The sequence below is a fragment of the Spermophilus citellus genome, assembly GCF_964194105.1.
Source record: "Spermophilus citellus genome assembly, chromosome: 10".
Classification (NCBI taxonomy): Eukaryota; Metazoa; Chordata; class Mammalia; order Rodentia; family Sciuridae; genus Spermophilus; species Spermophilus citellus.
The window spans coordinates 33489940-33512131 of record NC_138197.1 but is presented as its reverse complement, the minus strand read 5'-3'; positions in this window follow the sequence as shown (position 1 = coordinate 33512131).

Below are 22192 nucleotides of genomic sequence, written 5' to 3'. Positions count from 1 at the left end.
ATTCATTTACTTCCGTATTTATTTATTATCTGGTTTGGTTTGAGTTTTGTTTAGTTGTTTCAGGTTCTTTCATTGTTGTTGTTATGGTTATTTCGCTATAACTTTTCCTTGTTGAGATAGGTGTGTTAAAAAGTGTGGTAATAAAGTTTTACATGGTGTGATATCACGTTGCCTGCTCAATCCATTCCCGAGGCTGTGCCACCACCAACACTGTGTAGCTTCCATGGGAGAGACTCCAGAAGAGCACATGGGTCTTGTGGGGGAGAACACACACTGGTCATTCCGGAGGAGGTGAGATAGAGGCCCCTGAGTATGGGGGAGAGGTGACTGCCTAAAAGGTTGAGGACTCCATGCCACCAGAAGGGGCTGCTTTTCTGGGGGCAAAGCCCCTTAGGACCATGGACATGGAATGTAGAATCCAACAGAAGAGGTGTCTTTGCCAGTGTGGTCACACTTAGTCTCCTGCTCTCCAATGTCGAGTGGAACCACTGCCCCCTACTGGGTGGTAGGAATCCAAATGGAAATGTTATGGCAACTCTGGGTCTCAGGCTTTGGGCACATGTCATTGAATCCGAGCCAAGACACCATGCAGAATTGGAAGAGCACACGAGTTTGTGCTCAGGAGCCCCATTTTCCTCATGCAAAGTCCTGAAAACGTGATGGTTGACCTATTTCAAACAAGATCTTTCTTCTTTACTTTTTTCTCTGTTTTTGTTTTGTTTTTCAGTAATGTGCAAGGAAACCAGGGTGCTCTGCTACCGAGGTCCTTGGGTAGGACTTTTTCTTTGAGCATTTTGTGACAAACTCCCTAATTGGCAAAGACTGGCACAGATTTTGAGATCCTCCTGCCTGGATCACTCAGGACGCTGATAGCCATAGGCCCAGCTTTGTGGATCTGCTTAGAGCACTGCTCCAGATGTCCACAGAGTTTCAGGGTGGAGTGTATGTGTCAAAGCCCTCATCTAAGGAACTTACACACATTTGATCCTGGTAGTATTATGCAAACAAATCCACAAAATCACCATGTCCAAAAGACCTTCTTCAGGACCAGGCCAAGGATAGCCAGCAACACTAAACGCAGGAACTTGTCAGATTCAGAGCCCCGGGTGCTGTCCACTTGAGCCAGGGAGAGCTGCTGTGGGTGGGGCCCTCTCCTGGTACAGTGCAGCCCTTTAGATGCCTAGGAGGTGAGGATGCCCCACCACCCTATCACCCCAACACCTGACCTCCAAGAAGATAACATACTTCCTAGTGCCTTAAAGACAGGGGCCCGCACTCTGGATGCTGAATGTCACAGGAATGGGTAGGGGGTGATTTGCAGATGGTATGCAGTGACCTAGGCAGACGGTCTGAATGGGGGATCTCATCAGAGGAACACTGCAACATCACCACTAAACCTCAGAGTATCCATTTGCTTTTGCTTTTGAGCTCTTTGCTGACTTTCAAGGTGACCATCATTGTTTCAGTTGACTTTATGGAGGGTCAGCAATATGGAATCAAGTTCACTGGCTCATCCAGCTTTGTGCTAGATTGGCTCCAGCTCATTAGGATTCACACTTGTGTGTGCATTGAGCAGATGGGATGTCTAGGACCAGCCTGCATCGAGGACCTAGTAGAGGTGACTGGGTTGATGAGGTTGTCTTGTCTCACCACAGTCATCCTCTAGTGAGGTAGCCTGCACTCATGGACATGGTGGCAGGTGCGTTCCAGTAGTAGCAAGGGGCCCCACCCAAGAGTTCACATCCTCTCCAAATGCAATGGGCCAGGATCCAGGTGTGCAGACAGTGAAGACCCTGGGAGGGCAGGATTGCAAATGGAAGGCCGCACTCTGCAATTAGAGAGACCTGGTCTCAAAATGAAGCATCAAAGGAGCTGTGGATGGAGCTCAGGGGCAGAGCATCCTGGTTCAATGGTCCATACTTGAAAGACAGAAAATACCCTGTGCTTCAGAACCCAGGCACAGAAGGGCACTCTGTGAACGCCAAACTACTTGGGAACCTAAGGCTTTTGGACATCAGGTGACCCAGGAGAGCCTGGGCAATTGTCCTGATTCTGTCTGAAAAAGAAAAAGAAAAAGTGTGGAAGATGGACCTCACTACTAGAGAAGCCTTGTGTCAGAAACTTTCTAGTTCTTTCAGATGAGAGCATTCAAGTGCAATTTTCTCTTAGAGCAAAATCTTTTCTATTTCTGCCATGTTGAAGAGGCTGAGCTGAAAACACACTTACCTTCGCTCGCTAACTTACAGCCTAAGACTTGAAGTCAGAAAACCACATGCTGGAAAAGGGCAAGTCTCAGTGAGTACTGAGACTCATAGGCATTCCCCCCACCCCAAGGGTCTTGCTCATCAGAGAAAGAACTTTCAGAAAAAAATTGCCTGTGACCAAAACTGCCTGAGGCTCTCCCTATCTAGGGCCTGCTCTTGTACTTGGGTTCACAGCCTGCTTTGACCCTGCTGATTTTCAAGAAAAAACCAGAGGCAAGGGAATACCAAGAGATTCCCTTCCCCTTCAGTCCTCCACAGGCCAAAATGCAGGCTTCCCACTCTTGCAGCTTCTCATCCAGGTGGTCTTTCTGGCGCATGCTTCTCCCAGGTATGGCTTTGCAAACCAGCATGTGGAAAGGGAAAATCTACAATATGCAGAAGAAATAGTATGTAGGTGAAAGACAGGAAGACAGGGCTGTGGTTACCTCTTTGCATAGGCAAGCATTTCCATATCAACCCTCTTTACACTTGCAGCCTAGAGATAATGCTGAAAGCCCTAACTTGCTAGTGAGCCTGAGTCTTGAGGATGACTTTTTTTTTTTTTTTTTTTTTTTTGGTCTTTCTTTTTCTCCTTTCATACATAAATGCCTCCCACAAGTGGAATCCCAAGAGAAACCTGGCAGCCAGGAGTCCTCTGCCCAATTTGGACTTAGGAAAACCTTGCAGAGGCAGCAGGGACTGCTGCCTCCCCCTGGAGGTCTTGGCATGGAAGAGCCTCAGATGGAGGCCATCCTGTGTGCAATGCAAGCAATGACCCCAGGGTCACGGACCCTGAGCATCTGGGCCACTCCACAAGGCCCACGAACCGCAGCCAGCGGCAGCCTGCAACCAGGAGGCGGGGCCTGCGCTGGGGGCAGAGAAGGGGTGGCTTGGGGTGACTGAGAGGCCAGTGGCCTCCTTTGGGAAGAGCGCAACTTGCACCTTCCGCAGCGCCCTTTGGCGCAGACCAGGAAGGAGCTGAATGGAGGACACACCGACTCTGCCCGCAGCACTGGAGCGCGTGCCCCCTGGCGGCCAACGGACAGACTCCTGTCTCTGAGCATGGGTTGCGCCTAAGTCCCTGAGGACTCCTGGGTCTCGGGGTCCTGTCAGGGATCTGTCCACAGATAGGCCCAGCCTGAGACTGCACCATTCATGATTCTGGGTGCCATTGCCTGCCACCGCATGCAGGCATGCTGTCTCAGCTGCTTGGAAGTGGTTGATTCGAATATTGTGCTTTTCATTTCTTATAATTCCTGCCAGACCCACAAATGCTTTTCTCTAGGGGATCCAAAAGCCTATGAAACTTCCTATGAAAGAATGATGTTTCGGGGAGAACATATGAGCCATTCTGGTGCTGGCCCCAAATTCTTCCCAGCATGGCTTCACCTGAGTAGACCCAATGCTCAGGGCCATGCCTGGGGTATATGGCCAGGAGAGCAGGAGGCCTGTTTCCAAAGAAGCATCCTCCCTGCTTCATGGGCAGGACTAGCAGGGGTGAGGGCTTACCACGGTGGCAAGGTCTGAATCCACTGTGTGGATTTATGGCTGACTTCAGCTATACATTCAGATTCTGAAAGTTAAGGCTAAGTCCTCGAAATCCTACCAGGTTCTTGCCCAAGTCTGGCATGGGATATATTCCAGCATGGGGCCAGGACTGATGAAACACCTGTGGGCTCATTTCCCGAGCATTAGCCTGCGTGTCACAAGAAGGCAGGTAGGGAAACCTTAGGTGACCCTCCTGGATGAGCTGAGAAATGTGTGGACTTATCAGTGAGGCAGTTGAACGGAGGCCAGCAATCCTTCTCTCCCCAGACAGAAACGGGTGCCATGAGATACATTGATTCCCCACTGTCCAACAGTAGCTTTCACAAGAGGATTGGAAATGGAGTCAGGGCCTGCTTGCCTGTCAGAGGAAGTTGGTTGTGATGTAGGAAACCTGAAGTTTCCATCCACAGCAGGGGGATGAAATTCTACAGGTGTAAGTCCTTGAAGAAAGTATAGACCCCTTCTTGTGTTTGGGAGGGTTCCGAGAAGATCAGAGCAATCTTGAGTCCCTTCCCCAGAAATGGCCACCAAAGACAAAAAATCGCCAGCTGCCCTTGTCAGCTTCACGGTTGTATTTAGTGGCAGGGATCCTGACTGAACTTCCTCCTATCACAGGTCCCAAAGGGGCATGAGAGGCTGGCCCAGGGCACTTTCTCCTTCCCCAAGAAACTGAGTGGCCCAGGGGATGTAATCACCTGAGGGCAGGAACTGAATGCCTGTAGCTTCAGGACACAAGAGGGCAGGATTTTCCATTCCTCTGACTTCTTAGCAGCTTCAAACTCAGGGGCCATTTCCTGTTTGCCAGTGGAATGAAGCCTCAGGGTGGACCCAGCCCATCACCCTTCTGAGTGGCTGCTGGTCTTTCTTGTGGCCTTCCCTTCTCAAATGCCACTCTCCAGCATCTATCTTTCCAAGAACACAGAGGCAGCCAGGGATGCCCTGTGCTAGGAGCCCGCCCCTCAGGGGTGATTTGGCATGTGAGGAGTGATCTTCCAGTCTTTTCTGGCCAGTGGTCTCTGCTGTGCCTCTGACCTTGGCTGGCAGCAGGATGAGCAGCTGCTTAGCTCTGCTTGCACCAGGAAGGTGGACCTGAGGCTCCTGGCCCGGGTGGCGAATTCTTGAAGTTCCTTGGGAGCAGGGAAAGGCCTCAGCCTCTTGGGTTGCACTAAATGGTGAGCACAGGGTGCTCAGTCAACGCGCATTTGGTGAGGGAGCGCCCCTGCCAGGAGTGGCCTCCTGTTCCCTTTCCACTCCTCCACACTGAGTTGTCTGTCCTTGGGCCTGCTCAGAAGCCTTGGCTATTGTATGCATATTGCCTTCTGGGAGGCTTCTTTGCTCCTAATACTGGGGCCTGGTTTCCTCTGTGTTGAAAGAATGGGAGACAACAGTCTTGCCTTCCACTGTGCACCAAACAAACCAAAGTGCCTTGCTGCCACCCTGAAAGAAGCAATGTCGCCTCTCCCTAGAGACGTAGAAGAAGGGGCACTCACGCCCATGCTTGAGACCATGATACTGGACAGACTCTTGACCACTTGACACCATCCTCGCTTCTTGATATATTCTGAAACCCCAATATTTTCACCTATGTGGGGCACTAGGAAACGGAAGCAGAGAAATGCCAGCTCCTGGTTATTTCCTGAGGCCCCTGGGTCTCTGCCTGCTGCCACTCCACCTATTTTTGTCACACAGCTCGAGAATCCCAGCACTTGCTCTTGCTGGGGGCAATGAAGCCAGACAGTCCTGAGACTTCTCATGAGACCAAGTTGCAAGCGATACCCCATGACCCTGGCTGTTGCCTCTTTCTCAGAATCCAGGTAGTGATGTGGATCCCCCTAGAGGGTAGGGAGCTACAGGACTTGGGCACAGGGCAGCTTTGGAGATTGGGAGCCTTCGCTGTGTACCCACATGATACCATGGAAAGAGACATGGGTGCTATTCAGAATCTCCCAGAAGCCCCTGGCAGTTCTGGGGTAAATGAAGGCTCTCTCTGAAAATCAGTCCCTACACGCTGCCAGTCGGGCACAATCAGGCACAATCAGAGCCAAGAGAGGAGTTCACTTTCCCCCTTTCACTGTAGGACTCAGGTGGTGGTTCACACATGCATGGGAACATACAGGTGATGACCATCTCCAAAGCAGAGGGTGGAAGGAACCGAGGATACATTAGGAAGCTCTGGAGAGCCTGTGAGGCCCCCTGGCTTCTTGAGACTCGCACCCATGGTCAGATGGAGGAGATGGGTCTGAACCCAGCTCTGTCTCTCCCAACCAGGGGAGCTGCTGGCAGGACCTGGATCTTCCTGGGGAAGAGATCCAGGCTGTATTGGCAGAACTCTGTCCACTTGTGCATATGCTATGGGAAGATGGCAGCAGCCAGCACCCCAGGTGGCCTTTGGAACCACCTTGTGTGGAAAAGGGACTCAGGCAAGGAGTCCCAGAGGAAGTGACCTCACTTCCTTGGCGATGGAACCTATAGAACTTGGAACCCTCCTAGCTAGGTCCCAACAATCCAGCTCCAGCCCCAGTCCGTTCACTTGCCTTTGACAAGACAAGCAGAGAGCCATGAGCTCTTGTGGTCCAGTCCTCGGTGGACACCCTGGCCTCAGGAAAGCCCTTCATAGTGGCCTCTCACGTGCCTGGAGGCGCTGGGTCAGCCGTGGGTCCAGAACACTCTGGCGATTTTTCTCAAGGACACTGGAGGTGAGACAAGACAGACAGTTGCAGGTGACCAGAGTCTAACCCGCCTCTGCGACTCCGCTTGGGACAGCCCCAGACCCTCGCCGAATGCGAGTTGTTGTGGGTGTGGGTGTGTGTGTTTCCCTCATTTCAACTGAGAATTAGAAGGGAAGGAGAGCCTTTGGTTTGATTTTTCACTTGACTGTTCGACACTGAGACATTTTGCAGGTGCTACTGTTTCCTGGTTGAAATGTCCCTCTTTGATCCCTGAAACTAGGGAGATGACAAGCGTTCGTCCCTGGCTGTGTCCCTTCTGGTGGACAGCTTCACCTCACTGGTCCGCCAGGATTTGGAGAAGGACCTCGTGAAGGTCCTGCAGCGGGGGCACTCCTCCTGGGTGGAAGGATTCTTGTGCAGACGCCCAAAGGTGCTCAGCATCCAGAAAGTGCTGAAGCTCCTCAGTCAAAGGTGTGTATGACCTCCAGGCCCCGGGACATGGCCATCTCTTGGCGTGGTGGGTGGGATGCTGGGCACCACTCTGGACCTCTGGCAACTCTGTGGAATGTAGGATATTCACAGGAGAACCCCGCCGGGCGTTGAGCCAACCAAGTAGGATGAGCCCTAGGAGTGTAGGTCTCAGGCCTTGTCCACTGGGCCTGGCTTCCAAGGCCTCAGGACTTCCCCTGGGGTGCCTATCCTGCCCCTGTGGGGAACTCTTGTGCCTCAGCCCCACTGGACAGAGGCCTCAGGAAGAGCAGTTTGCACACTGGGGAAGGAGCATGTGGCTTGCATGTGGAAGGGCCCCTGACCTGCCTGGGGGCAGAGCGGGGACAGCTGGGGTGGATGGAGGGGGACCAGGTTGGGTTCATTCATGGGCCCAATAGATGTGAAGCACCTGCCCTTGGCAGGCACATGGCCTATCCATTAGGAAGCAGTGCACACACACCTCCCAGCCCTCCTGAGCTTTCATTATTGGCAGGAAGTTAGTCAAAGCCACCAGGCGTCTTGGCACATGCAGGGCACAGGATGTACGAGGTGACATTCCCCTGGCCTTCTCTAGGTATGAGGAGTATCGGCAATGCACGGAGGAAGTCTTCCTTCCGGGACACAAGTGAGTGGTTTGGGGGCCACGGGAGTGGGCTTCTGACTCCAGGGTCACTTGGGGAACCTTGGCAGTGTGGATGGGTGGGCAAAAACGCAGGCGTCCACCTTCTGTGATTTGTGGCACAGGGGTGTGGTCTGGTGATTTCCCTCTGGAGTGGGCACAGATAGCTGTGGTGGATTCTGGGTAGCTAAGGACCGCAGGTGGGGCTGGCGCCTCAGAGCCTGGCCCTGAGCATCCCTCCCCTCCACAGCCAATCCCAGGCACAATGGCCCTCACTTTTCTCTATTGAGGCAAATTTTGGGGAGCCCCCGATGCACAGGAGAGGGGAGCCTCTTACCCACACATGGCCCTCACAGATGTCCCCCTTCTCGCCCTGCTGCATGGGACCCGCTTGGACACTCTCTGGGAAGCCCATCATCCGGGTGGTCCAAAGGGGCTTCCAGCTCAAGGCGATGCCCAGTCCCTCATGGCTCCCTGCCCCACTCCTATGTCCCCAGGGCCTTCTGCTCCGCTGTCCAAATGTGGCTCTACCTGTACCCAGAAGATTTTGTGGGGTCCATGGCCAGCCTGAGGAGTCTCAGGACCTTCTTGCTCCACACCATGCCGGAGTCAGGGCTGACAGTCCAGGTGGAGAGCCTCCTGACAGGGCTGGAGAACACAGATCCCCGTGAGTCCGAGGCCTGTGGTGAGGGCCCTCGGGTGGGTGACCTCATGTGTGTGTCCTGGAACCTCTGCCGCTCCTACTGGGAACTGGCCTGTGGTCCCCAGCCAAATACTCCTGACCCCACCTGCAGCTGGAGGGCCCTCGTCCGGGAAGAAGTCCTGGTGCCGGGATAGGGGCTGGGCTCTTCTCACAGCCAGGGTTCTTCTGGGACTCGGGAAAGACCCAGGGAAAGGCAGTCATGTTGGGGCTCTTTTCTCTTGCAGCTGCCTCTCCAGGAAAAGCCCTCAATTAAACACAGCACAACACCAGAGGCACCAGGTCACCCATCTCTCAGGCCAGCACCCACTCCACGTGTGCTGGAAGGTTGACACTGCCCTAGAGCTCACGTCTCCTCTGGCCCCTCCGCCTTTGTGAGCTCCTGAGGACCACTCAGGTCCAGATCCCACCACGCCTCTCCTCTTCGTCTCCTCTGGAATCTCCTGGATTTCTAACATTTATTCATTTACTTCCGTATTTATTTATTATCTGGTTTGGTTTGAGTTTTGTTTAGTTCTTTCAGGTTCTTCCATTGTTGTTGTTATGGTTATTTCGCTATAACTTTTCCTTGTTGAGATAGGTGTGTTAAAAAGTGTGGTAATAAAGTTTTACATGGTGTGATATCACGTTGCCTGCTCAATCCATTCCCGAGGCTGTGCCACCACCAACACTGTGTAGCTTCCATGGGAGAGACTCCAGAAGAGCACATGGGTCTTGTGGGGGAGAACACACACTGGTCATTCCGGAGGAGGTGAGATAGAGGCCCCTGAGTATGGGGGAGAGGTGACTGCCTAAAAGGTTGAGGACTCCATGCCACCAGAAGGGGCTGCTTTTCTGGGGGCAAAGCCCCTTAGGACCATGGACATGGAATGTAGAATCCAACAGAAGAGGTGTCTTTGCCAGTGTGGTCACACTTAGTCTCCTGCTCTCCAATGTCGAGTGGAACCACTGCCCCCTACTGGGTGGTAGGAATCCAAATGGAAATGTTATGGCAACTCTGGGTCTCAGGCTTTGGGCACATGTCATTGAATCCGAGCCAAGACACCATGCAGAATTGGAAGAGCACACGAGTTTGTGCTCAGGAGCCCCATTTTCCTCATGCAAAGCCCTGAAAATGTGATGGTTGACCTATTTCAAACAAGATCTTTCTTCTTTACTTTTTTCTCTGTTTTTGTTTTGTTTTGCAGTAATGTGCAAGGAAACCAGGGTGCTCTGCTACCGAGGTCCTTGGGTAGGATTCTTTCTTTGAGCATTTTGTGAAAAACTCCCTAATTGGCAAAGACTGGCACAGATTTTGAGATCCTCCTGCCTGGATCACTCAGGACGCTGATAGCCACAGGCCCAGTATGTGGATGTCCTTAGAGCACTGGTCCAGGTGTCCACAGAGTTTGAGGGTGGAGTGCATGTGTCAAAGCCCTCATCTAAGGAACTTACTACACACATGGATCCTGGTAATGTCATGCAAAAAAATCCACAGAAGTCACATGTCCAAAAGACTCCCTTCAGGACCAGGCCAAGGACAGCCAGCCATAATAAACATTGGAACTTGTCAGATTCAGAGCCCTGGGTGCTGTCTCCTCGAGTCAGGGAGAGCTGCTGTGGGTGGGGCCCTCTGTTGGTATAGTACAAAAGTGCTGAAAGACACACCCATTTGCCAATGGCCACTGTCAGTGAGGCAGATTCCATGCCTCGTGTGGGATTTATGGATTCAATAGCTTTGAATTCAGATGCCTGCTGCCCTGGGGTGAAGGAAACAGCCTAGAGCCATAAGCTTACCCAAGCAAGAAGAAGGTATCATGCAAATAGATAAGTCTTAATTATTCTATTCCTGTTGACTCTGTTTACCTTGAAGACACTTCAGGAGAATAAATCCCTTTGATATGCTTCCATTTAATAAAGGATTCCTGAGATTTTTTTCCTTTGTTAGGGATCTGACCCATCAAGTCTGATCCACCCACAAGACCTTTCACCCTTTGAAACTATTTTTTCTGCTTCTTTTGGTTTTATTTCTTATTATTTCAGATTTTTCATTTCTCAGCTGGTTCACCCTTCAGTTTCCTGACACCTCACTATGCAGGATACATTGAGAAGCATCTGGGGCACATGTTGGTGAGATGTGAGCTCCAAAAGTAACCTCATTCCTAGAGTCTTTCTGGTTGCAGGGATTGTGGCATCTTTCTTAACCTTGCTTTCTCCACAGCCAGTAGTGTTCCTCAGTCAGGAGTCCTACAGGCATAACTTAATGCCAAAGTCTCTATTTCCCCTTTGGTTTTATCTTTATAGCTTTATTTATCACCCATTCAGGGGCAGCCCACAGATATTTCAACCTTGCTACACTTTGGATGGCCAACCAGGCCTTCTTTTGAAATCTTAGTGGAAGCCTTCTTCACTCCTTAACTTTAGCACCCTGCCTAACAACATGTGTATTACTCCCAAGTTCTAGCAAGCATGTGTAATACCTGGGTCCCCTGGTGTAAATAATGGTGGAAAAGCTCCATAACCTCAACAAGCCAAAACAACCATTTACCTGAGATGTTATTAGCAGGATCATAGTGGCCAGTCACAGAATTTAAAGGGGGGGGAGAGAGAGAGAGAGAGAGGAGAGATGGGGAGAGAGAGAAAAAAAGAGAGGGGGAGAGTAAGAGAGGTAAAGTAAGAGAGAGAAGAGAGAGGAGATGGGTAAGAGAGAGTAAGGGGGAAGAGAGAGAGAGGGGGGGGAAAGAGAGAGAGGAGAGGGCTAGAGTGAGAGGAGGGAGAGTGAGAGGGGGACAGAGAGAGGGGTAGAGTAAGAGAGTGAGCACGAACAGGGTGTTGATATTTATGGGCTTAACAAAGGATGAGGAGGAGCAAGGCGAGTGGGCTGTGAAAGGAAAGTGACCACAACACTCTGAGTAACCAAAAGATCTTTATTGCAGCAGTGCAACAAAGAGAAAAGAAGGAAGGAGAGAGAGAGAGAGAGAGAGAGAGAGAGAGAGAGAGAGAGAGAGAGAGAGAAAGAAGAGAAGAGAGGAACAGGGAGAGAGCAAGAGCAAGAGAGAGACAGAAAGCGCACGCAAGAAAGATAAAGAGAGCAAGAGATAGAGAGAGAGAGAGAGAGAGTAAGAGAGAAAGATCAAGAGAGAAAGAGCAAGAGAGAGAGGGGCCTGGCAGGAGGGAGTTTTTATAGCCCAAATCTAATGGGGCCTCTGGGTCTGCAAGCTGCCTTGTTGGCCCAAGGGGGGTTGAGTGCTCAGCCTTGAGCGGGGGTTGAGTGCTCAGCCTTGAGCGGGACTTGACACAAACAGGTGATAAAGGACCAGATAGAGGGGGGGTCGAGTGTGTGGGCTATCTTGCAGCCAACATCTGTTCAGCCTGCCCTGCAGACAACACAGTTCAGCCTGCTCTGCACCCAACAGGCTGTTACTTCTTCATTGGCAGAGAGTTCTTGCCACTACATGGATTGGAGGTGCGCCATTCAAAGTTCGCACCATTCACAGGGATTGGAGGTGACGGTTCCACACCATTCAGTGCGTCATGGACCTAAGCTCCCAGAAGAGAAGCGCTCTGGGTGCCATCTTTACCAACACTCTTGAGCTCCCAGAAGAGAAGCACTCTGGTCACCATCTTAACCAACATTCCTCCCTTTTTTGTTTTGGTTTGGGGGCTTCATACTCGATTTGGCTACTTCCTGCTAAGTAGGGGCATCATGTAAAAGGAGGGAGGGAGGTCAGTTGGTTGGAGAAGAAGGGCCAGGAGGCCCCATATCCATGCACTGAAGGCATGGATTTCCTCTGGGGAGAAGTCCATGAACGTGACCTGCAACTATGAAAAGAAATAGCATTCATTTCTGGCATGTCATCCAGTCTGTAGGGCTGGTAGAAAAAGCCTATGCCCAGGAGAAGGCAGATTAGAACATATAAAGCTGAAAACCAAGGGCTTATTTTTTTGGCACGGTGGAGTAGAGATGGCCCTTCGGTGGAGTTGTCATTCAGCATCTTCATCTTTCAGCACTTGGTGGAGTTTTCTTGGGATGACTGCTTGTGCATGTTGGCAAGCTGCTCATAATCCCTGAGGAGGAGCTGATTGATTAAAAGTTTGGTTAGAGATTTTGTTTGTCCTTGAAGGAATTTTAAAAATTCAAGGAAGAAACGCACAGAATAAAAAGACCTCAACTAGAGGTTCTAGTATGGAGAGAATCCAGTGGCTGATGGGGTTTGTGAAGAGGTCCCAATAGGATTGTTGGGCCAATTGATGATTTCTAAAATGGGTGTGGGTGTACTGTGCTGCTGTGGGTTCCTAGATCCTAACAGGATGCCCATTCTTATGTATGTTCTTCTCCAGAATGGGATGAAGGGCGGTGCATGACTGTGAAAAATGGAGCTTGAGAAGGTTATCTGGGGATATCTCACAGGTACATCTGGGAGATTGTGGGGGTCCTGCATATAAGGAAGATGAAGGAAAAGAGCATATTGGTTGGGGAGGGGCCAAGGCTCTGGTGAGATTCCTGGGGGAAGAAGGGGATGACCATACATTTTCTCAAAGGGAGAGGCAAGGGATGGCTTTTTTGGTAAAGTCCTCATGAGTAGGAGGGCAAGAGGGAGGAGTTTAACCAATTTAAATGAGTGTCTAATGATAGTTTCATTATGATGTCTCTCATGTGTGGTTGGTTCACTCAACCTTACCTGAGGCTTGGGGGCAATAAGGACAATGAAAGTGCCATGGGATGAACAATGTCTTTGCCACATTCTGTGTTACTTGAGAGACAAACTCAGGCCCATTGTCAGATTAGATTGATGTGGGCATCGAAAACCAAGGGATTAATTCAGTTAGGAGGATGTTAGCCACTGTGGTAGCCTGCTTATTTGAGGTGGGGAAGGCCTCTACCCAACCTGAGAATGTGTCTATTAAAACTAGTATGTATGTGAAGTTTTTTACTCTGGGCATGTTGGTAAATTTGCCAATCTGTCCCGGGAATATGGCCCCTAGCCTGATGAGAAGGGAAAGTTCAGGTTTTAAAGATGTATTGGGATTCACTCTTTTGCATATCTGGCATGAGGCTGTGATTTGCTGTATCACTTTTTTATCCTTGGGAGTCAGAGTAAAGAAAGAGTGGAGAAAGACTTTTAGAGTCTGCGGACTCGTGTGGAAAATGGAGTGGAGGTAAGTAAAGAGGGCATGTTTAGGTGGGTCTTCGTTATTAGGTAATGATGGACAGCATGTGGCAATGAGAGATCCCGTGGGGTCTGAAAGGGCAGCTGAGCTGGCTGCCTGATCTGCTTTTGAATTCCCCTGTGTGATGGGGGAGGAGTCATTTTAGTGTGATCTGCAATGGACAACTCTAATTTTTCTAGGAAACTGGGAGTCTTGTATAGCTGGGTGATGTATGTGAAGTAGGTTATAGAGGTGCACTTTGAGTTCAGGAGACCTCTATCCTTCCAAATTGCTGCATGAGTTAAAAAAAAATGTGGAAAACATATTTGGAATCAGTATAAAGCGTAAGATTTTTCCCTGCTGCCAATTTCCAGGCTCGTGTTGCAGCTACCAGCTCAGCCTGTTGGTTGGTGGTATTTGAAGGCAGGGGATTGGCTTCTAATACTCATGATAGGGACACTATTGAATATCCAGCTTCTCTGATCCCCTCATGCATAAAGGAGCTGCCATCAGTGAACCAGGTGTAATCAAGTTGGTCTAGAGGTCCCTCAGTGATATTAGTTGGGCATGGAGGAAGTCTTCTAGAATTTCTCTGCATTTATGTATTGGGGACTGTGTTTGACCTTGAGCCTGAATGGGTAACAGAGTTGCCGGGTTGAGAGAGGCACAAGTTTGGAAAGACATGGAGGAGTCACAGAGGAAAGAGACCAAGAGAGAGAGAAATTGATAGGGAAGGAGGGTTTGAAGTCCTTTGTATGTTAGCAAGTCCTTGAGGTGATGAGGAGAGGAGATAAAACATAGGAGGCCGCTAGGGCATGGAGACAAGGAGCCCATCCCTAGATAGTTGGATCTAACTGTTTCAAAAGGTATGCCACCAGAGCAAATATGGGCCCATACATTTGTCCCAGTACTTCCCAGCCTTGCCCTTTGTTTTCATGAGCACAGAGAGTAAAAGGCCTATTAACATCTGGCAGGTGTAGAGCTGGTGCTTGTAAGGGGGCCTTCTGGAGGGTTCTGAAATGTGGTGCTGCTGAAAGTAAGAAGGGCTCATGCTTGTTCCCTTTTGGTACCCATGCCCTAAAATAGCCCTCCAGACCCAGGAACGAGAGAATCTCCTCTTTAGTTTTTGATACTGGAAGGCTTTCAATAAGGCCTTTTCTATCAGTTGTGATAGCTTTATTCCCTGGGGAAATGTGGAACCCTAAGTAAACTACCTCAGAGAGAGAGAGTTGCACCTTTTGCAGAGAAACCCTATATCCTCGGTGAGGAAGAAAATTCAGGAGGGTGGCTGTGTCAGACTTTGAAGTTTTTAATGAGGGACTACAGAGGAGGAGGCCATCAACATTTTGTAGGAGGGTTGAGTCAGGGCATTGAGGGAAAAAATCCTCAAGATCTCCAGTGAGGAGGACTTGTCTAAAAATATGTGGGCTATCTCGAAATACCTGGGGCAGGACAGTCCAGATTAACTGTTGGGAATGTCTAGTTTCTGCTTCAGCCCAGGTGAAGACAAATATATCTTGGGAAGAGACAGATGGTGGAATCGAAAAGAAGGCATATTTAAGATCAATAAACTGAAAAACAGGTGGAGTTTGCAGAAAGGGAGGAAAGGATAATATAAGGGTTTGGAACCAGGGGATGTATGGGCCTGGTTGAAGAATTTATTATCCTTAAGTCCTGCATCAAATGATATGTTCCATTAAGCTTTTTTTACTGTTAAAATTGGGGTATTGAATGGAGAGTGTGTGGGACGGAGGAACCCCTTTCTTAGTACGCTCTGAATGATTGGTTTTAGGCTCTGAAGACTTGCAGTTGGCAGCAGGTATTGGGCCTGGTTTGGGAAGTGGTTAGAGTCTTTAAGATGCACTTCCACAGGAGAGCAATTTGCAGAGGATGGGGTTTCAGTGTCCCATACAATTGGATCTGCCATTTTACAGGGGAGGGGAAAATGTGTGTTCTGGTGGTCATTGGGGTCTCCACACTAGACACAAAGGGGTAAAGTCTCTTCTTTGTCGGGGAGTAAAGCCATGACAAAGATATAAATAGGTGAGGACAATAAGGGTAAGGTTATGGAGGCCTTCAAGATTGATAATATATCTGTTCCCAGCAAGGGGACTGGATAGTGAGGCATAACCAAAAAATGGTTGAAAGGAAAACTCAGATAAGGAGCAAGTGAAGGGAGGAGTTCTGCGTGGGATGATGGTTTGACCTCCTACCCTCACAATAGGAGATTCAGAGGGATAGGTAGTTTCCCAAAACTCTCTCAGAACTGAGAATGTGGCCCCAATGTCTACCAAAAAGTTTATGGGATGCCCATCCACTCAGATAACCATCCTGGGTTCCTGCTTGGTGATTGAATAGGTCAGGACAGAAGACCCAGGGCCCAGTCAATCCTCAGCTGCTAGGCCCAGAAAGTCACTGGTGGGGTGACTGACCTCAGCTCCCCTCCGGGAATTGGGGCAGTCTGATCCCTAGTGGCCAGGACGTCGGCATATGGGGCATGGTCTGGGTGGTGCCCTGGGGTTAGAGCAAGCCCTAGCCCATTGTCCTTCATAGAAAAAGCAGGGCCCAGGGAGTCCTCATTATGGGGGTTGTTGTCTCCCCATTTCCATAGGTTGGAACACCTGGGCCAACATCTGACATTTTTGGCATTCTGCTCTTTCATCTCTGTTGTGGTAGACCTTGAAGGCCATGGCCAACACCTTGGTTTGAGGAGTCAAGGGTCCCTTCTCTAATTTTTTTAGCTTTACCCAGATGTCAGGATAGCTTTGTGAGAAATATAGGTCATAAGAAGTTGTCTCTCATCCGGGGATTCATAGTCCAAATTAGTGTACTGAAGGAGAGCCTTTGTTAGTTGGTCTAGGAAGGCTGAGGGGTTTTCATTCTTCTCCTGGCTGACTTCCTGGAGTTTATCAAAGTTAATAGCCTTTTGTGCTGCCACCTTTAGGCCAGCTATCAGACAGGTAATAATTTGGTCCCTATGTCCCAAGTCTTGGGGTCATTATAATCCCAGTGGGAATATTGGTCTGGAACTGCCTGGCCCCTAAGAGATGGTTTGCATTAGTCTGATGAACCTGGTCTTCATAGGCCCTAGCCTGGTCCCAGACCCTTCTCCTTTCCTCAGGGAGGAGAGTATTGAACAAAATCATAAAGAGATCATGAAAGGTGAGGTTATAGGCTTGAGTTAAGTATTGAAAATCTTTAATATAAGAGAGAGAGTTTGTAGTGTAAGATTCCAATTTGTGGGCTGGGGATGTGGCTCAAGCGGTAGCGCGCTTGCCTGGCATGCGTGCGGCCCAGGTTCGATCCTCAGCACCACATACCAACAAAGATGTTGTGTCCGCCGAGAACTAAAAAATAAATATAAAAAAAAAAAATTCTCTCTCTCTCTCTCACTCTCCTCTCTCACTCTCTCTTTAAAAAAAAAAAAAAGATTCCAATTTGTTTTCTACTTGAGAAAGATCAAGCATAGAAAAAGGAACATAAACCATTAAAATCTTGTCTGGCCTGGCAACCTCCCATCAGGGGGCCACAACATGTGAAGTTGGAGTCAGGTGATGAAATGTGGTTACTTGTGGGTTAGGTGCTGTATTAGTGCTTGAAGGGTGGCTGAACAGGTGGCAGGTGGACTAAACTGAGGTGGAGGGACAGGGCAGAAGAAACAGAAGTGGGAGGAGCTTGAGCAGAAGTGTCAGGAGGAAGAGGAGGAAGAGTGTCCACAGAAGATGCCACAGATGTAGAAGACGGGGAAGTGGGAGGGGGTGAAAGTGGGGAAAGCAGGGCTGAGGGCAGGGGAGAGTGGTATGGAGGCGATTCATCAGCAGGGTCGAAAGTGGAGGTGGAGAGCAGAGAATAGGAAGGAGGAGGAGAAGGTGTGGAGGCAGAGAGTGGAGAAGAGGAGGAAGGAGGTCTGAGAGCAAGGAGTAGCTGTTGAGGCTTGCATTGGGTGCAGATTTGGATGAGATCGAAGCAAGGAAATAGCCTCCACATAGGGAATCTAGTTCCACTTCTTTGATTGCTCACTTTAATTAAGATCCTGGAGTAAATTGGGATCCAGAGACCCACACGTGGGCCAAACATTTTGGTTGTCTAAGGGGTATGTAGGCCAGTCCTGGGTATAGAATTTTATGAGCCTTTTCAGTTTAATATCAGGGGCCAGGCTCAGGGTTTTCAAATTATCTAAGAGGGACCGCAAGGTAGAATTGGCCGGGAGGGACGAGGAATTTCCCATGCTGGAAGGGCAAGATGGGAATCAGAGAGAGAGAGAGAGAGAGAGAGAGAGAGAGAGAGAGAGAGAGAGAGAGAGAGAGAAACGAACCCGGGCTGGAAAGAGCTTCCTGGAGGCTCTGGAGTGAACAGAGGATCAAGTGGGTATCCCCAAAATGAGCCACCACCGTGGGGAAATACAGAGGGCACTACCCGGGTCGTCACCAGTGATGTGCAATCTGTGAGACCCAAATAGGGCTGGGGCTGTGGGCAACCTGATGTCAGGAGAGTTTTTCCACTGAAACGGAGTTCCAGGAAGAACGGAGTTCCGAACTCCGGTGAGATGGGCTGTAGCAATTGTGCTAAGCCGTCCACAGGAGCTAAGAGTGAAGGGAGATGGAGGAGTTAGAAAGAGAGAATTAATCCTACATCCCTTGTGGTCGATTCCCAGGGGTGTCCTAGCAAAGTGCCCGGGGTCCACCGCGACCCTGATGGGTCTGGGTGGGGTGCGTTCCTTCCCCAAACACCCCGAGGTATTGCCAGACACTCAACAGCCAATTCTCTCCTTCTGGTGAGTTAGGGTTCAGGCGCTCATGGGATGGGGGAACACACCAATCTGAAGGCCGGTGGTGGATGTGAGGCAGGTCATCAGAGGAGTGGACTATGACAAGAACAGTTGGGTTAGGAGTTTGGGAACGGAGTTCCACCTTGAGTGACAGGGATCCCCATTCTGGGTTTTGGCACCAGTGTAAGGAAGCATGGAAAAGCTCAGTAAACTCAACAAGCCAAAACAACCATTTACCTGTCTGAGATTTTATTAGAAGGACCCTAGTGACCAGTCACAGAACAGAAGGGGGGGGGAGAGAGAGAGAGAGAGAGAGAGAGAGAGAGAGAGAGAGAGAGAGAGAGAGGGAGGGAGGGAGGGAGGAGGGGGGAGAGAGAGAGGAGAGAGGGAAGAAGGAGAGAGGAGGAGAGGAGAAGGGGAGAGTAAATAAGAGAGAGAGGAGGAAGAGTAAGAGAGGTAAAGTAAGAGAGAAACAACACAAACAGGATGTTGATATTTATGGGCTTAAAGCAGGATGAGAAGGAGGAAGGTGAGTGGGCTTCTACTTATTCATTGGCTGAGAGTTCGTGCCACTTCAGGGATTGGAGGTGCACCATTCAATGTTCGTGCCATTCACAGGGATTGGAGGTGATGGTTCCCGCACCATTCAGTGCATCATGGACCTGGGCTCCTGGAAGAGAAGGACTCTGGGCACCATCTTTACGAACACTGTGTATATGTATCAAATTATCATGTTATCTGATAGATTTTACAATTAAAATAAGAAAGAAGATAGAAATCACCAAAATTCTTTTAAAAATATTTTTATTGGTGAATTATATTTACACACGAGAGTGGACTTCATTCTGTTTTATTAATAACAGTACATAGCATGATTTGGCATTTAACAAAAAACAAACCTCAATTCAAGCTGAGCATATAAAGCCTATTACTTCTTTTCTTTCTTTTTCTTTTCCTTTAGGATTTCCTCACTCAGAATATGGACAAAACTGCTGCTTATTTTGTGGGGCTATCAGATCCAGAGGGTCAAGGACACTGGCAATGGGTTGATGAGACCCCATACAACCAAAGTGCCACGTGAGTAGAGAATTAGATAAAGGAATCCTTGTTCCTGGATCATGTAGGAAGTTTAGAGTGTTCCAGCATCAATTCTGAAACTAAAATAGCTCACTCTTGTCCTGTTGCATGCACAGTTAATTAATTTTATTACCTCATGAAATTATCACAGAACCCTAGGAGGCACACATTATTTTTCCTATTATAGAACTGAAGAAATTGAGTTTGGAGAGTATAGATAGTTCAGCTAAGGTCACCCAACACTAGTCTTTAGAACCAGGTTGATTCTACTTTGCTTTTAAAAAATCTATTTATTCTCTATGTTTAAAAATCATGTTTTAAAGATTATTGCATATTATTATGATTTAATATTTCTCATAAACAAAAATCCTACATTTGGATACTATTATATATCTCATATTTATGTAATCTTTAAAGGCATTTAAATACATTAGTATACTTCCACCTTTGATCCTTATATTTTCTTTGTGAAATATATAGTGCTGTTACTCTGGTCCAGTTTTTAGATGGGCAAACTGAGAATCTAAGAAATTAAATTATTTGACCTAGAAAATAGGAATAAGTAGAAGATATAGAGATTTAACCAGTTCTTCAGATTTCAAAATCATCCCATTAAAAGAGGAAAAAAAGCCTTTATTGATACATGGAACCATGGTGACTTCCCTTCATCGTATAAGAGAGCTCCATGGATTGACAATCCCCTAGCAACAGGGCCCACATGTAGAGGAGAGCCCATGGGTAACTTTTGGTCAAATGCTTAGTGCAATAATGTAAGAGAAAATATGAGTGACGAGGGCACAATTTTTAAGATAAATGCCAGAGGTGTTGGTGGAAGAGAAACTCCATGAGACTTGGGAAGGGTTGGTCTGGGCATTTCTGACCCTGACTTCCACAAAGTTTCACCCCACCATCTGGCCCCATAACTGTCCCTAATCCTTTTAAAAGCCATCTTGGAAAAATAACTTCATCCTTTTTCTCTGTTTCAGATGCTGGCATCCAGGTGAGCCAAGTCATAGTGAAGAGCATTGTGTAATAGTAAATCATCCCCATGCATCATTGCAGTGGGGCTGGAATGAAGTACTTTGTAAACATCATGACCAATCAGTTTATGAGATGATGAAGAATTACTTATGAGTCAAGACTTTTCATGGACATGTTTTTGGATTTGCATTCATTTTTGTAGAGCTAGCTTACAAGTTTTTCTTTATGAAAGACATTCCATAGACTTTTAGGGATGTGGTCAACTATTTCACTTTTGATGAAATATTAGTGCTGCATATGGAATTTATCAGTTTAATTACTACAGAGCACCTAACAGAATAATTGTGGGGGACTTTTACCTTATGTACAATGAGTTTACTCAATATTATTTCTGTATCATAATAATGGTAAAGAATTTTCATAAGATACGTTTTACTCAAATTGCCTTTGCCTGCCTCAGTAAGGAGAGTAATTGAACAGGAGTGAAATATTTTATCCTGTGTCTAGCCAATGCTGGAACTCTTCTCTTCATTCTACCTTTTACTTATTTTTCTCTAGAGCCTCTTTACATCAATGTGTGTGAACAGGTTTTCTGTGATGTTTGTGTTTATTAAAGAGTGATATAGAATTAGAATCCATCCTACTGAGTGCTAATCACTAAAAAGTATTGTAAGAAGTAATACAGTATTTATGGTTTTAAGCCACTAAGGTTTTGGGTAGAATATTCAATACTGGGGAGAATCCTTTCATGTGACTATCATTTTGTAGAAATGATAATGTTGAAGCTGGCTGATTTCTCTGAAGGTGGAGATCTGCTGACAATTGACAATCCTCTAGAACCCTTTGGATGTACATTTTATTCAGATGATTTTAATTCTGAAACATGAATTATGTTTCAATTTAGGTATGAGGTAACTCCCAAAAGCTCATGTGTGTGACAGTGAAAGAAATGTTAGTGTTGAAATAATTGGGCTGTGAGAGCCTTCACCCAATCAGTGCATTAATCCCCTGATAGGAACTAAGTAATTGGTAACTGTAGGCATGTAGGTTGTGGCTGAAGGAGGTGTCATTTAGGGTGTGCCTTTGAGGATTGTATTTTGTTATGGTGGAAGGAGTTCTGTTGTTTTCTCTCTCTTTGCTTCCTGGTGGGAATGTCCTGAGCCACTTTTTTTTTCAAAATTTGTTAGCTTTTTGAATACAATAACCAAGTTTTTAATTTTTCTTTCATTACTTCCCATACATCTTTCTTGTTGGCAGATGTTCACAAAGTGCTTGTTGAATTAGTGATATCTGTGCAGAGGGACTATAAGTCATCAATGTTTGTCTTCATTCTTTAACACGTTTTCTTGTCAGTGTTATTACTTAACTATTTCTTATATGCTTTTGTCATTGTGCAGAAAATTTCATTTCATTCCTCCTGAGTCAGTCAAGATGTGCAGGCCAGGTAAGCAGTGATAAAGACAGAATTTAGTTTGACACATGGACTGTTACAGGGCCTGGGGAAGAATCATTAGGTATAATGTCATACACTTGTGGTAAATTTAATATTTTTAAAGTCTCTCCCATGTGTTCTATTATTGGCTTATACTGTATCATACTCTGCTCATGATTCTTTTTCTTTTATAGACTTCTAACAACAATGTCTTTTATTGTTTCTTAATTGTGCCTGAAGGAAATATACATGTTTGTGAATCTACAACTCATAGCTAGTAACTCTCCTTCAATCACATATTCTCTTCAGAAAGAAAGATTAAATTAGTATTATATATACTCATGGATACTTAAATTTGGGATGTATATTCTTGTGATGACTTTCACAGTGGTTTTGTGGTCTGGGATTTCTTTCAAAAATTATCATTTTTTTTGAAAAAAAACATTATAATTTTTTTCCTATTTTTAAGAACATAGGATTTGGAGGGAGCACACTTTTTTTTTTTTTTAAGAGTGTAATAAACATGTTTTGCCTGC